This window comes from Lycium barbarum, chromosome 5 (genome assembly GCF_019175385.1).
Source record: "Lycium barbarum isolate Lr01 chromosome 5, ASM1917538v2, whole genome shotgun sequence".
Classification (NCBI taxonomy): Eukaryota; Viridiplantae; Streptophyta; class Magnoliopsida; order Solanales; family Solanaceae; genus Lycium; species Lycium barbarum.
In genome coordinates, this window is record NC_083341.1 from 24,786,666 (window position 1) to 24,803,617 (window position 16,952).

At 31.8% G+C, this 16,952-nt stretch overlaps 1 long non-coding RNA gene across 1 annotated transcript; it reads left to right on the top strand.

Annotated features, from left to right (window-relative positions):
• The first annotated feature begins 5,540 nt into the window (after window positions 1-5,540).
• LOC132642405 (uncharacterized) lies at window positions 5,541-14,550 on the top strand. Its single transcript, XR_009583137.1, has 2 exons — window positions 5,541-5,993; window positions 14,333-14,550. It is a non-coding gene; the product is annotated as an uncharacterized LOC132642405 (long non-coding RNA).
• The last annotated feature ends 2,402 nt before the right edge of the window (window positions 14,551-16,952 follow it).

The window sequence follows — 16,952 nt, forward strand, 5'->3', positions numbered from 1 at the left end:
GAGCTTGAGTCATAAGCCAATCTTGGCTCACAATTTCCACTTTGTCAAGGCTTTCTTCAAGTTGAGAGTCATTCAAAGCTTGTAAAAATCCACCCTTGGAGAAATTCATGTTTTGGCGACTTTCTTGTCTACTTTCAACACCCTCAAGTTGGTGAGCATTATAAGTCTGAACCAATAATTTCATTTGATCCTCCAAGGTGTGAATAGCTTTGTCATTACAATTAATTGTTTGCCTCAAGTCATGAAGTGGTTGCCTTAAGTCCTTAACCGCTAAGTCATGTTTTTCCATATTTTCAAGGATGGTCTCCAACATGAGTATTATCCTCTCATTTTGAGCATTTGAGGCTTCTTCCACTTCCATATCCCTACTATCATCAAAATCAAAACTAGAATAGTCATAGTGGGGGTTCGGGGAAGGGAAGGACAAATAAGCACAATTATCCCAATGACCATTTTGACCATCACGCCTATCACAAATACTCCACTCATAGGTTTGGGATTGTGCGCACAATCCGCCCCCAGGAGAATTCAAACAATTTTGTCATGAGTGTGATCCTCCACAATAAAGACAAGGGTCATCAAAGTATGAACAATTACCATCCGACCAATTTTCATTATATGATTCTATTTTTTTATATTTGTTTTTATATATAAAGATAAAATAAAGCAAAGAAACAACTAAACAAATATTCACAAGTTTAGACCAAAGCAAGTCAGCTTAAATCCCAAACTAACCCAAATACACCAAATTATTCCCCGGCAACGGCGTCAAAATTGATAACGTCCAAATTCATTCCTCAAAGAGAAAGTGTACACGGTCGTATGCAATATAATTTACCCAATTATGAGTCGGGGTCGATCCCACAGGGAACAATATACTAGGAGATTTAAACAAGTAAGGAATTATCACTTTCTACGCTAAGCCAAACACTTGATAATAATTTGTTTTTTTTTTGATAAAATTATAACTAATGCAAAAATATAAACTAATCTAGAAAGCGAATAAAATGAACTATTGCCACAAGCTTGGATATAAGGAACTCTCAAGTAACGATCCAATATATGTTATGATTTTACAACTAAGAGCGGGTTTATGTTAATAGATAATGGTTTGTAAAATCTCATTGAAAGTCTTCCAACCAAATCAATGAATTTCACTCTAAGCTTTTCCAAGCCTTAGAGTGTGATATCAAGCACAACCAATTGAATCTCAAGTAACTTTCGTATTCCTAGCTCAAGTTATTAGATGGATTTAATGACCCAAATTCTTGTTAATTAATCTTTCCCAACCTAGATTTCCTCTTCCGAGCTCAATCAAAGCAAATGGGCGAGTCTTAGGGTTAGCTAATCCCTTAAGAAACAGTAAAGAACAAGATTAATTAAATCAACAAAGACCCACTTCAATAGCAATAAACTCATTCAATACATTAGCAAAACAAGAGTTTCATCCAACACTTTAATCATAGAATATTTCCATAAACAAGATTCAAGTGAAGAAAATAAATACTACACACTTAGATATACAATACAAAGCAAGGAATTTAAGAAAGGTTTAAGAAATATCTTATTAAGGTGCTCTAATCTTCTCCTCCAATGGTGTAGATGAAACCCTAGCCTCCAAGCTTGTATGAAAATGGCCAAAGATGAATATAATTGCTCCCTTGTCTTCCTTTTGTAGTTCCCAACTTTTTCCAAGTCCAAAAATAACAAAATAAGCCCCAAGTTTTCAGATTTGCAAATCTGTCCCGTTTTTGTCCATTTGGCCTCTTTTTGACTTTATTTTCACTTGGTTTCTTCCGACCACTTCTAAATCACATAAACCTACAAAATGGAAGTAAACGACATTAAATGCACTATTTTCTTAATCAAAACATAGCAACAATCTAATATTAAAGAAGAAATAAGTTGGTAAAATACCAACTTATCAGCTACAAGTGGAGATCAATGGTTGCCAGTCTTTGAGCCTCGCAAAGATGAAGATATAGAACAACTCCATAGTGGGGGCAAGTATGAATTTGAAGATGAAACTGAAGAGTCTTTTTATGTTACCATGCTCCTTATTGCACGAGCCTAAACTGCAAGTTAAAATGCTCCTCATCACACGAGCCTAAACTGCAAGTTGCAATGCTCCTCATCGTACGAGTCTAAAATGCAAAGTACGATGCTCCTCGGCGCACAAGCCTAAACTGCAAATTATAATGCTCCTTCATACACGAGCTCCTTGTCACGAAGCTCTTCAAATTTGAGCTATATCTTCAAGTCACAAAACTCATCAAATTATGAGCTAAATCTTGAAATCGCGAAGCTCCTCAAGTTCAAGCTAAATCTCAAGTGGCAAAGCTCCTTAAATTTGAGCTAAATCTCAGGTCGCAAAGCTTCTCAAGTTCGAGTTAAATCTTTAAGACACGAAGCTCATCAAATTAGGAGCCAAATTTAAAACACTCCTTGACGTACGAGTATAAACTTCATGTTACTCATGGTTTGCAAGGGTATAAACTATGCATATCAAATTCGAATCACGAAGCTCATCAAGTTCGAGCTAAATCTTGAAATTGCGAAGCTCCTCAAATTTGAGCTAAATCTTCAAGTTGCAAAGCTTTTCAAGTCGAGCTAAACTTTTAAGTTAAAACACTCCTTGACGTACGAGTATAAACTTCATGTTACTCATGGCTTGCAAGGGTATAAACTATGCACAACCCCAAACAAAAAAATATATACTAGGTTGAAAATCCCGCAAGAGGCGGTCTTCACCGAGGCACATGCAGATCATATTTACAAGCGTTCTTTCATTGAAATTTGAACCTTCACCAAATATTGACAGTTTGAGGGGGGAAAAACTCCATGGCTAATGGGTTTCTCCGATGGGATGACTGTAATCTCTTAGAAAGTTGCCAAATCAACAAGTTAAAGTCCTCAAATCAGCAAGTTCGAGTCCTCAATTTGCCGGTTTTCAAGTTGAAGTCCTCAAATCCGCCAACTCTTCAAGATAAAGTCCAAAGCCACAACATCTGCGAATTGTTGTCTTCTTTTCTACTCGACGTACTCTAAGTTGAAGTCTTTCAAATTGTAATATTCAAAGTCCTTCAAGTTGTCAAGTCCTCCAAGTCTACAAATTGTAGTCTTTCTATCCGCTCAACTTCTGTCGATATGAAAATTTGGCACTGTAGATTTTTCCTTTGATACTCCGTCGATATGGACATTTGGTGTCGCAGATTTATCTTTTGATAATCCGTCGATAAAGGCATTCCTTCGCTAAGGGAACTCCGTCGATATGGACATTTGGTGTCGCGGATTTGTCTTTTGATATTCCGTCAATAAAGGCTTTCCTTCGCCAAGGGCACTCCATCGATAAGGGCATTTCATCGATAAGGACACTCTGTTGATAAGAGCATTATGTCGATATGAACATTCTGTCGATAAGGGCATTCCATCATTAAGCATTCTGTCGATATGGAATTCCGTCGATAAGGGCACTTTGTGGCATTCCATCGATAAGGGCATTCCGTCGATTTGGGCAAACCATTGATTGATAAGGATATTCTGTCCATATGGGCATTCCATCTATATGGATATCACGTCATTATGATTCAAGAACAGATCCACAGCCTACAAAAAAAAAAAAAAAAAGCAACATAAATTGCAAAAAAAAAAAAAAAAAAAAGGGGAAAAAAAAGAGAAAAGGAGAAAATCACCTTCGTGTTTGTGCTTCCTCAAACTGGAACGAAGTTGAAGACGCCACTGGTTGATGCTGTTGGAAATATTAACAATATTAATCAGTAAAACAAGCACAAAGATAGAATTAACTTATCGGATTAACGCTGCGTCGTGGCAAGCCACTGCCTTGAAAGCGATTTCGGACCGACTACGGTACAAATCGTTTAGCCCGGTCGTCCCCAAGGTTCCACAACACTTCCAAACACTTGCACTAGTGGCTGGAAGTTTGGAGTTTGCATAAATACAATTGCCCAGAAATTGAAAGGAAAAGAAGAGAACTTTTAAGAAAAAGAAAAGATGATTTTTCTGTGTCTTATGTTAACCACTGACACAACTTATAATAGGATATGCCAAAAGTTGTTACAAAGAGAAGACTTAACGGAGATTAATGAACATTAATAGAATTAATGGAATTAAAGGATCATTATTCCATTTGTTACAAAATTCATTTGGTAGAATTAGTGGATCATTATTCCATATGTTACAGAATTCACTTGGAAGGAATGAATATGTACATATTCTTGTAACGTATTTATATTCTTTGCATTAAACAAAAGCACAAAAGGTAGGATTAATTTCATCAATCTCCCATTAATGCAAAGATAAATAGTAAGAGTATCTATATTCTTTGCATTAAACAAAAGCACAAAAGGTAGGATTAATTTCATCAATCTCTTATTAATGCAAAGATAAATAGTAAGAACAAATTTTGGGCAAAAGGAAGGAACATGTACTTAAGTGTATGTGAACACCTAATTTTTGACCAAACCTAAGACGTTACACTATGTGTATATATATGTGTGCGTGTTTTCTTTTAATTCAGGTCTTAATAAATAAACTAGTAATTTTAGTACTCTTCTTAGTTATATTTTATTTAAATTTTTTAAATTTTTATTAAAGTCTAAAGTTGTAGCTAATATTTTTCGTCATTATATTTATTAATTAAAAAAAAACGAAAAAAAAGATAAAATCAAAAAGACAAGAAAAAGTGTAGTAGTCAAAAAACAAATCCATGCATTTATTACCCTATCTTCCCTTTGAAAAATACTACCCAACCAATCCCTCATTTCCCTCCCTACAGATTTTACACTCCTCTATTTTCCTATTTTCACACTACACATTCCACACACTTCACTCTTTTCCCTTACTATAAATAGACTTACAAAACACAAACAAGAGCACACAGACAGAGAGCAAGAGAATACACAGAGCTATTGTCCAAAACGCCATTTCTCATTTTTAAACTTGTTTACCCCGGTTTTGGATAATCAATTAAAATTGTAGGTGAGGTATAGGATATGTGGTTATATCTTGAACTTATTTGATAGAGAGAAGAAATATATGAGTATGCTACAAGGAGCAATCGATTATCAATGATTCACTACAGACGCGCGTTTCTACTAGCACATAAGTATTATTTTATTTAAGAAATGTACGGATTAAACACAACAAATATGGAACGAATTTGATGTATGAGAGAGAGATTTTATATATATTTTGCTATTACAAGAATTCTTGATAAGAAGGAGCCAACCCCTTAAGAGGAGGGCAATGCCCCTTATTTATAGTAGTGCCCCATGGGCTTCACACAATATGAATAATAAAATAATAATAAAAAGCTCTGAGTTGGGTTAGGTTGGATTAGGTGGACCGTACGATCTGACACCCGTACGATTGGCAGTTGAACATAGCAGAATGCCATCGACGCGTGACAACTGCGCAACGGATCTCCCGGACCACCGGCCACGATCAAACGGACATACGGCCTCGAACAACCCGGTCATGAAAGAACCGGACCAAATGATGCCCTTCTTTCACTTCGGTCTAAGCGTTCCCCGGTTCAGAACGGGAGTCTTCATGCACGCTCTTGTCCCTTTCTTCCCTCGGCCTTTGGTCTCACCGGTTTGACACATACCCGGTTTTTACCGTATACAAAACCACCATAAACAGACTCATCTTTTACATTTTTTTTCCACCATTTTCCTCTATTAATGTTCCATCACTGACACATCATAACAACCATCATCATTCAAGCCTGAAAGTAGCGGTAAAGCCAGCTGCCAATACCATATAAACCTCACTGAATCACCCATTAAAACCCAACCAAAAATCTGAATCCGTTTCATCACTTTGGTCGAGTTCACAGAGGTGCCGTCGTCGGATTTCGAGGTCGAGTTCGCTGTTGAGATTCTTGCGGTCCGATTCTTGATTGTTTACATCGTTCAAATCTTGTATTTTGCGGGGATTTCTCCATTTAATAGTGAAAAACATCTTGAAAGGTTCACTCCATCACCTATCTCATTACTAGTAGAATTTTTCTTTTATTTAAGTTTCTTTCTTATTGTTTAGATATGCTCTTATTTGTTTATTTAGTTTCATGATCGTGGATAATGTTTGGTGATATTTGCTGATTTCTTTTTATTATTTTTACATTTACTGGCTTAACATTTGACTAATAATAGCTCATAGTTATTGTAGGATAAAAGATATAGTTGCTCTACTGATATGCATGTGTATATGCATGTGTTTGATTTCCATGAAGGTCAATTTTCTTAACTTTTTCTTTGATATCATTTAGTATAATTTTCTTTAGTTAGTTTAATAAGTAGACTATCAAATTAATTCTTCCGTGTTGAAATGCCTTTTATGCTTATCTTTGATAGTTATTAGTTAGTTTAGAGCAACATGTTTGTCCGTTTCTTCTATTTTTTTTTTTAATTAGTTTCTTTAATAAATTTAGAAGGAAATGGGTCCAACACAATTTAATCACCACTGTTTAAGTTAAAATTTGAATTCAGATTGGTGCAAATATATAACCTTTTAGATCTATTTCACTAAATTTTCCTACGTTTTATTTTAAGAAGTGAACATCATAGTTAAAAGTTGTTTCATAGTATTAAAGGTTGAATAATGGTTATTGGCTACATTTTAAAATCTTTTCTATAATATTTGTTAGTTGGTAATTTTTGAGTTAAAAGAAACAGATGCTTGTGTAGATAAAAGTTATTTTTGGGGTTAAGTTTACTTGAGAAATAAACATGTAGTAGGACATACCATGCTTACAAGTCAGCATTTTCTTTATGACGATCTTTGCTATTGGATTTGATCATGTTCTGCTTCAGGTGATAATATTGAGTCGTTTTGCTGTAAAGCTTCCACTTATTTTTGAATAATTTGGACATGTGCAATTAGACTTTGAGCCAAAACAAAGGTTTATGGCCCCATTAATTATTTGTGAGATGAGCGATAGGGGGTGCAGATTTATTTCAAACCCCGTTGACGGAAGAAAGAGATCGTTAGCATTTCAAGGCTCGTAAGTACATTTTATCCAAGAGTAACCTAAGCCGAATATTAGTCAATAAAAGTGACCGTGCTAGAACCACGGGACTTGGGGGTGCCTCATACCTTCCTCCCGGTCAGCAAAATTCTTTACCCGTTCTTTTGTTTTTGTCGACCAATAAAAATAGAGTCATTTCCTTTTGATTGGGGATTCATAAGGTGACTTGGAACACCGAACTCAATTCCAAGTGGCGACTCTGAATAAATAAATAATCTCTTTCAAAACCGTCACTTCAATTGGAAAAACCCTTAAAATCATAAGATCCTTATCCGAGGTGAAAAAGGGGTGTGACAGTGTCAATATATTTCGATTTGAATTGACACGTAGTGAAGTAAGGCAACAACTAGTATCCACAAAGTGAAGTACTCTTAAACTGAATGGATATAAGTTGAGACCCCCACAATACATACAATATCCTTCATTTTATGCTAACTCCGCGATACTAACAAAGTGCGTTTATGGTCATGCACACACCTTGGGTCTTATGAGTGCTCTAGAAAGATGGCCCAAGTCTTTCATAAAAGGCGACCATACTTTTACACTCACGTAAGTGATTCCATTAAGTCTATCTCAAATAGACTACCTTAAGGCTATGGAATCATTAAGAGCAGAATAAGCTCAACCTTCTCATATCTCAATAGCACCACCATAATGGGTTATGGAAACATTAAGAGCAAAACTCAAGTAAATCCATCAAGTGCGTCTCCAACGCACCCCACAACGGGCTATGGATTAAGAGTAAAACTCAACCTTACAAAATACTACCACACACAATAGGGATAGGATATGTAGTGTATATTGATGGCCTATATGGCCTCATTTGACCACAAACGGGTATCCACCATATTATCTCAATCCACGGGCTTTAGCCCTATCCCCTTCGACGTTTCAAGAATTATTCTCTTTGCAATTTTTTTTTATTAAAGGATCCGCCAAATTTCTCTCGGACCTTACAAATTCCAAGCTTCAACAATTTCTTGACAACATCGTGTCTAACACAAATGTATCTTTTTCGTTTCCGTTCACACACTACTTTTAGCAATTTCAATTGCCTCCTTTGAGTCATAATATAAAGAATTTGGGTTAGCTTGTTCCCCACAATGGCACATCTGTCAATGTTGGAGCTAAAGCTCATCATATACAAATAATAACATGTGAGTTTTTCCAAGACTAATATATGCGCTTGTAACACTTTTTTGTTATTATTTTAAAAGCAATTCTGAAAAATACAAATTACATTTTTCATGATGAATTTTTTTTTCTCATTTCATTAATCCCCACTATTTTTGAGAATTTAATAAAATATTATGCTTATGAAAATGTATCACATATTAATAAAGAAGTTTTAGGTAAAAGACAATTTTACCTTTTCATCTCTTAAGTTTGATAGGTAGAAAAATAATATACATTTTCAACTCACAACAGGGCTAATGAAATTCTACCTTGATATTCGCCGATTCTTCAGCTCTTTATCACCTTGACATCCACAAAGAGATGTAATATATATTACCACCTCAACTAACAGTTTTCTTGAAATCAGTCGAGTCCGAATGCACTGGTTCAACCCATTCTGTTTTTCTATAGTGACAATTTTTAAAGGCCTTTTGTTATGTTTTGCTTCCACACAAACTGAACACTTAGAAAACTCATCAATATATTCATCAAATGAATTAAATTTATTTTCTAAATCTTTCAATAGAAGCAATATTAACAATAACCTACCCTGCCACAAATCAGTAGGCTCAGTAATATACGCAGAATTGAGAGTTATTTCATTATTAATGATCTCTTAAAGTCTATAGAAATTCACAATTTTTAGCTATCAAAAATAAGGTCACCAACCTTAAGATAATATTTAAATGTAAATATCATTTATTTACACGGTCAAAAATATTGTATAGCAACTTTCAAGTGTATATATGATCCTCACAAGTTAAATAATTCATATCATTTCACTACTTGAAATTAAACTCCACATGATCTTACAGGCAACATATATATATTTACGTTAAAAAAAAATATGATGAGATCGCAAATCATCACAAGCATATGATATACGTTAGTCCAACACTTAGAATACATTTTAAGATCATCAAAAAATTGATATCTACCTTAATCACTTATATCACTAGTTTTTACAAGAATCACAAGGGTAGATTCATAAATAAATAAGAGCGGATTTGTAAGAAAATAGAACCCGATTTTTGTCACTTTCTTTTCTTGCACTTTGAAATTGTCTTTGTCTTTCCATTGAAATATGACAATTTCCATTCCCAACGAAGATTATTATTGTCTCGGGTTCGTGACCGTTCAAATCGCAAATAGCTAACCTCTTTGCCCGTCATTTCTGTTAATATTATAATGAGCATGCCTCCAAAAGTTATTTGACGAAGATAACTGCACAACTTATCATACTCAAATAAAACCTTCACTCCTCTTTTTTTTCTTTTCCCAATATGAGTTTAAGAAGAACTTTCTCTTTTCAAGAACTTGAGTAGTTCTTGAATCACCAACATTAATAAATCATTCTTCTTCTTCAACTTGGGTGACACAAAATAAACTTTGTTAGCACAAATTTGCTTAGCAACACAAGAGCCTAACACTCAATCTCTTACATTAGCCACAAGATTTACTTAATAAATGACCATAATAATTATGTATATTATCCGCTTCGACAAAATTATTTTACTTATCGGGATTATCATTTCTTCGAATCTTTTTCTACATTAAAGGATACGGTGACTTCTTTTGCCCCAGACAAAATAATATAGCTATTAGCAGTGGAGATGCACTCTTGACATACAAGCAAAAATAAAAACAAAATTCTAACGAAGTGTGAAAATTAATTACTGAAAGTAATTTATACTTTTTAGATATCCTCACGTATCTAATGTCATAATGAAAAGTCATTTATCGTCTCAGTCACCAATCCATCAGACTCATGTATCAACTCTATTTTTTCCCATGTAAACTATACCATGATCCATTCACATTAGAGCCAAACTCAAAATCTAGCACGGAGCTTGTGAACTAGGAGCAACTTTTATTATTATTTTTCCACAAAAGAATCACAATTTACCATAACAACGAAAGTGAAAACTTAGTATTTGGCATCTATCCTTGCAGCCCTGCGTTAATATATATATATATATATATATATATATATATATATATATATATATATATATATATATATATATATATATATATATATATATATATATATATTTCTATGTCATTTTTCCCCCAATCTCCACTATTTCTAAAATTGAATAAAGTTTTATTAACTTATGGGGAAGTTAAAATACAATAGACTCATAAATATGTTATAAGGAAACGCCAAAAATCACCCAACCAAGAGACGAAAATAATTTCAAATGAACATGAATAATTTCTCTTTCCGTTGGGATCCACTTCAAATTAAGACACTATCACAAGGAATTCAATCCAATACGTTTTTTTTCATGACTACATTCTTAGAGAGGAAATAAAAATATTTTATCTTTCATTACCGAAATATGTATAAAATTATTTTACCTCGACATATGATACTGATTCATATTGTATAAAATAAGTCACTTTCAAATTGTTGGAAATATTAACAATATTAATCAGTAAAACAAGCACAAGGATAGAATCAACTTATCGGATTAACGCTGCGTCGTGGCAAGTGACAAAGTTAATTTGTATAAGGTTTTATGCTCGTACTTTGCCAAATTCTAGTAGAGTTTATGATATCGTCCCACAGAGATTGAAACCACCTATGCTATAGATTTGTAATATCTTTACCACTATCTGAGAGAATCAAACTGATGAAGGGTGAGTTATGTTTTTTTTTTGTTTTTAAATGAAAGTTACTTGGATTAAAAACAAAATACTTCCGGTGCAAATGTATTTAGTAAGTGTTGGGAATCATTGAATTCACTTGATATATTATTATTATTATAAAATCTCAGTTTCTACGTGCATTTATCTAAAGAATAATTTCTTATTGCTAATACAATTATATTTTCACACTAAGAAACAAATAATTAATTAACACTCCGTGAGGTTATGTTAATTAATTGGTTTAAAACTAGTGACGATTAAACGAAAATATTCGCTTGCCTGAATTGTGCTAAAAATAGTAAAAACTTCCTGAGAATATTTTTACTTTGAACCAATAACTGTTTCTACAACAATTCCTCCGTGAGAATTAAAATCGAGGCAAGCAAGATTATGGGCTTGGAATAATATGTTAATAAAAATTACTATCACTCTACTATTTTATTCATCTGTTATATATATATATATATATATATATATATATATATATATATATATATATATATATATATATATATATATATATATATATATATATATATATATATATATATTAATTTTGCTCCGTGAGAATTACAAAATTAATATAATGATAACTTAGAAATAAAATATATAGACGTGATAGCAATGAATATAAAACCATCATTCCAACACATTATGAAATGTAGATGAAAGGTGCAGGCCAAGAATGTAAACAACCAAAATCTATATCAATATATATAATAAAGCTAGGAATAACCAATCCTATGTGGCACCTCTCTATGACCTCCATTGACATTTATCTTTTTTCTCAATTTTTCGACCTTTTCCTCTTCATTTCTCTATTTTACTCAATAAATTAAAATATTAAAGATTTCATCCATCCACCCATAATAAAGACTGACTCACCATTTAATAGCATTATATTTGCCATCACTTCCCTTATAATTATTGTGATTACTTTGTATTAAATTTATTAATTAAAAGCAATGAAACTTTCCTCATTCTACCCATTCAATCTATATGTTATATTATTATATTATTATATTATCTATTTATTTATTATGTAATAAAGTTAGACATAAATAAGGTGATGTGATACCTTTCTATGATCGCTATTTATATTTATCTATTTTTCTAATTTTTTGAATTGTATCCTTATTTTATGTTTAAAGAAATCTTCAGAAATTAGGTACTCTTTAATTTTTCTCTTTCCTCATTATTATTACTACTATTTATGTCTGTTTCAAGACATAAATAGTACTTCCCTCTTTGTGCCTTCTTTATCTTTCGTTTTTTCATTTAACATTTTTTGTTTGAGGTTGTTCTTTTCATCTTCCTCTATTTAAGTTTTTATAGAAAGTAATTATATTGATTAGCTCTATTTGGAGCACTAGGAAATAAACTGACGGAAGCTTTTAATAATAATAAAACTCATTAATTATTTGGAAGGAGTTATAGAAATGAAGAGTTGTGATTTGTGAGATGGATGTGGTCTATATAATGACTTATGGGGGAAGGAGAGGAAACAAGCATGGGAGCACGAAAATTTCTAGGATGGTACAACAAATTTAAAGGTGATCATCAAAGAATTAACAACTTATTTGTTGTAATATGATTATCTCAATCTATTTATCTATTTCATCTTTTTTTGGTCATTTTTATTTCATTGTTACTCAACCTCTCTCCTTCCCCTATAATTTTTATTTATTGAACAATATTCAAGTATTTAAGTATCTATATATGTGGACTAGATAAGCATTTTTCATATATAAAAATGAAAAATTTCAAGTCCTGTAAAAGGGGAAAAATCTGAAGAGGCGTGTCACATTTATAATACCTCTTAATTCTCTCTAAAGAATTACTTTAGCTTTCGGCTTAGATTTACACACATACAATCGGAAAAAATGAAGAGATCTGCCCCATTATAATCATCTTGACGCTTCAACAACAAAAGAAAAAGAAGAAAAGAATAAACACTTCCTAAGTAATTGTTTAAGAGCAAAGGTATCAAAATATTTAAAAGGAATTTTTACTTTAGTCCGACTGATCTTATCGATCGATTTGATATAGCTATAAATTGATCGCTACAATGAAATATTAGTTTGTGATACTTCTATACATGGAGTATTCCAATAGTTTTCACAATCAAGGCTTAAGATTGTATACTTCTCTCAACAGTCCATGTGAATGCTGATTAATTAATAATGTTGTAGGCTTTTTACAAAATTTATCAATTAAAAAAAATCTCATTGTTGTGTAGGCTTTTTACAAAATTTGTCAATTAAAAAAGATCTCATTGTTCTTAATCTTATATGGTTGCAATAGATATGATAGTTCTGTTTTAAGTCGTGGTGAAAGATTTCATTTTGAGTTATACACATCGAATATAAGAATTTTTTACGTTATCAAATTACCCAACTGATATTTATAGATAAACCTTCTTAAATATTAATACTGAATTTTATCCTCTTAAAAATAGAAACAAAATTACATTCATAACCGCGCGAAGCGCGGAAATATTCTCTAGTATATAATAAAGCTGGGCAATAAGAGAGTGATGTGGCACCTCTCTTAGGCCAGGATTAATATTTATCTTTTTTCTCAATTTTTTGAGATTTCCCCCCTTCTTTTGGTCTGAAAATTCTGCAAAAACTATTAAAAATACCTTATTCATCTCTCCCCTCATTATTACTACTACAATTAATTACTTTTCCTTAAGTTCTTCCTTCCTTCTATACAAAGCCGTTTTCTTCTTCCTATTATAGAGTGATTTTATTCTCAATTAGTCTCATTTAATTTCTTCCCAAAAATCACATCCCACAATCTCTTAATTACACCTCCACCCAATACTCCACGTCCCCCAAATTTTGTTTTCTCTCATTTTTTTTCCTTTTTTATTGTTTTCATACATTTACTATATTTAACGTCCACATATATATTTTTATTGCATTAATAAGGTCCAATCTACCATTTTCCCCTAATTAAGTCATATCAGCCGTTTGTTTTCTTTTGCTTTCTCTAATAAAGTGATCATTTGTAACTTTTTTTTTTTAATTTTTAATGAATAGAACATAAGAATTTGTCTACTATTTAAGTTGGAAAGAAGAAGATTGCAGCAATCTTTCAGTTCCAGTTTGTTCATCCTATTAAATTATTGCATGATGGAGTAGTATTATGTTCTTTTGTTCTTCCAACGATTTGAGGGAGTACTATCAAGTATTTATTTTCTCTGCTAGATTTTTTTACATTATCGTTTTGTTTTTAATATTAGTTTGATTTGTTTTATTATTGATCTATCAGTTAAATTTTTGTGCTTTTGCGAATTTTACATTGTTGTATTTTTTTCGTTTCACTACTCCAGCAAAAGTCTATGAATTACGATTTAATTAAATATGTTTCGATTTCTTCTACCATTTATCGAAAATAATCTCATGTACCAATTATTTTTTTCTTATTTTTGTTCGTTTTTAGGATGAAGACCTCAAGGAGCTTCGTTGTCTTGCGGAGAATCAACTACAGGAGTAAAAAAATTTGAATGACAGAAGAGACAAGGCAGTTCTTGATGTAATGTTGTAATCACAAAAAAGTTACAAAAGAAATTCCTAATCTGTTGTATTCTTTGTAATTTATGTACAAAAGCTGAAGAAGAATTTTATCTTTAAGATATCCGATTCCCTATCTTTACTTTTCTTAATTATTTTCTAAATATCCAAAGATAGGAGTCAACGGAGAAAATAACGAAGAAGGAAGACAAAATGTGGAGTTGTAGAAATGAAAGGCGGTAAAATTTGCTTATTTCTACCCCTTAAATTGTAGTAGTTATTCTTTTTTCGAAAAACTTCATCACTCTTTGAACAACTACAATCATTTTATTTACACTTACGCCTTTTAATTTGATAGTACGTACATTTTGCTGAAATAAGCTATTCTATTGTATGCATATGCGTAAGAAATTTAATCTATTCTATCTCGAGTAAATTTATAACGGTAGCACTTGCATATAAAAGAATTTGATATTTTTCTGAAAAATGAGCATGTGCGGAATTAAGAAGGAAAAATGAAACACAGTTAGAAAAAAAGAAAGGAAAGGATAGTAATAAATATAGAAGAAATTCTTACGATTTAATTCAGTGAATTTGGGTTATATTTATTCGATTTTGATTTTATTTTTCCTTTTGATTCTTCTTTTATTGTTGTTATTAGTTTAGAATGAAAAATAGAGAAAATTATAAAAGTAAGTGTCAGAAATGAATTACACCAAAATGTTAAAGTTGATCAGTCTAAGATCTGAAGTCTAAAATAGTTTTTAAGTAAGCAAATGTTTATAAAATTACTTATGCGTAATACTTTTTCATTTATCTATTCTTAAAAGATCTGCTAATGAAAACCCAGTTCATCTAAGTCTACTTCTAATAAAAGATATCATAGCTTTTATTTGATATGATATTAATTATTGTATGCATATACATAAAAAATTTAATCTATTCTATCTCGAGTAAATTTATAATGATATCAATTATATCCCTTATATATTAGTGTTGTGGTTGTACTGCGCGAAGCGCGAGCTACTACACTAGTAGTATTATAAAATATATCAAGTTTCATGACTATCCAACAAAAGGAAAAATTACTCCATGCTAGAGTTAATACTGATAATGGAAATATTCATGTCCATTAAATAAGAAAATAGAAAGAAATACTCAAGAAGAATAATTTCCCCTACTTAATTAAGATCAGGAACTAGAGTAATTCCAGTCTTGAAAAATTATTTTGAACTAAAAAGAAAATTACTCTCTAGAATGATTCAAAAGCCAAGTGCTTCACTTTTCCTCCAGAATTTGACAACATTCTATAGCCATAAGGTGACTTCGTCATAACCGTTCTGCTTGTTGCTAACGGTTTTGGTATGACAACATTTTATGACTTCTCGTAACCATTTTGCTTGTTGGTAATGGTTTTGGCATGACAACATGTTATGAATTCTTGGTTTTGTTGTAGAATGTCTTCCGTATTCTTTCTATGACACTCTTGCTCTTTTTTTCCCGCTTTGTTGTGTTTTTTTGTGATATCTTACTTGACCCTGTACTAATTCTTTCCTGCAATATTTTTTAAAAAATATGGAAAAATAATGATAATTGTTTTTGTAAGAATAATTATATATTTATAATCCAACAAAATATACTTTTCAAATTCTCCCACACTTAAACCTTTGTTCGTCCCGAGGAAAGAAAAACAAGAGATAATAAATTTTAATATATATATATATATATGTAGAGAGGGAGAGAGAGAGAGAGAGAGAGAGAGAGATATTGCACATTCATAAACAACCAAAATTCGAAGACTACACCTGATACTCTAAATTCTTCAGATCTTTTAAGAATTTGCTTTGTTTATACCTTCACTTTTACTCTGTAAACGTCACTGCTAAAAAATCCTTGATTTAAGAAAAATATCGAGAACATTGCTTGTTTCAAGAGAAGTTCAATAAACTATAGGCTTGCCTTTCTTGTCAATCTCCACTCATGTAGATCAATGCTGACTTTAGAATCTTTTAGGACTTTTATTGGCTTGTAATGTTAGGCTGAGGGCTGGTATGATATAAGGATATTTTAAAGTGACTTTTCTTTTTCCTGTCTTTTATAAATGCAAAGGATGACTTTATACAAGACTCGGTATTGCTCATAAGAGATGATCATGAGGGTTTTAATTAATAACCCTCTTTTTATTGCAAATACTAGGAATATATATCTCCCCTTATTTTGTTTTTGTTTTCTTTCATGCAGTACTGTCTAAGAGGTAGACATGTATTTCATCAACAAATATGATTTGTCGTCCTTTTAAGCACATAGCCAGGAAAAAGGATAATGGGCATAAATATGTGTTTTTTTTTTTTTGGGGTAAGAAAAGAAAAGGTAAAGAGGCTCAAAATTTGGACACTAGGGATAATTTTCATTTGGTGGGATTAATAGAAGTAATTTTTACTTTGCATAACTTACTATGTTACATATTTATGGAACATAACTATACTTTTTAATAATTAAGTTTAGTAGCTATAATATTATATTTTTACAACTTATAGCTACCCACTTTT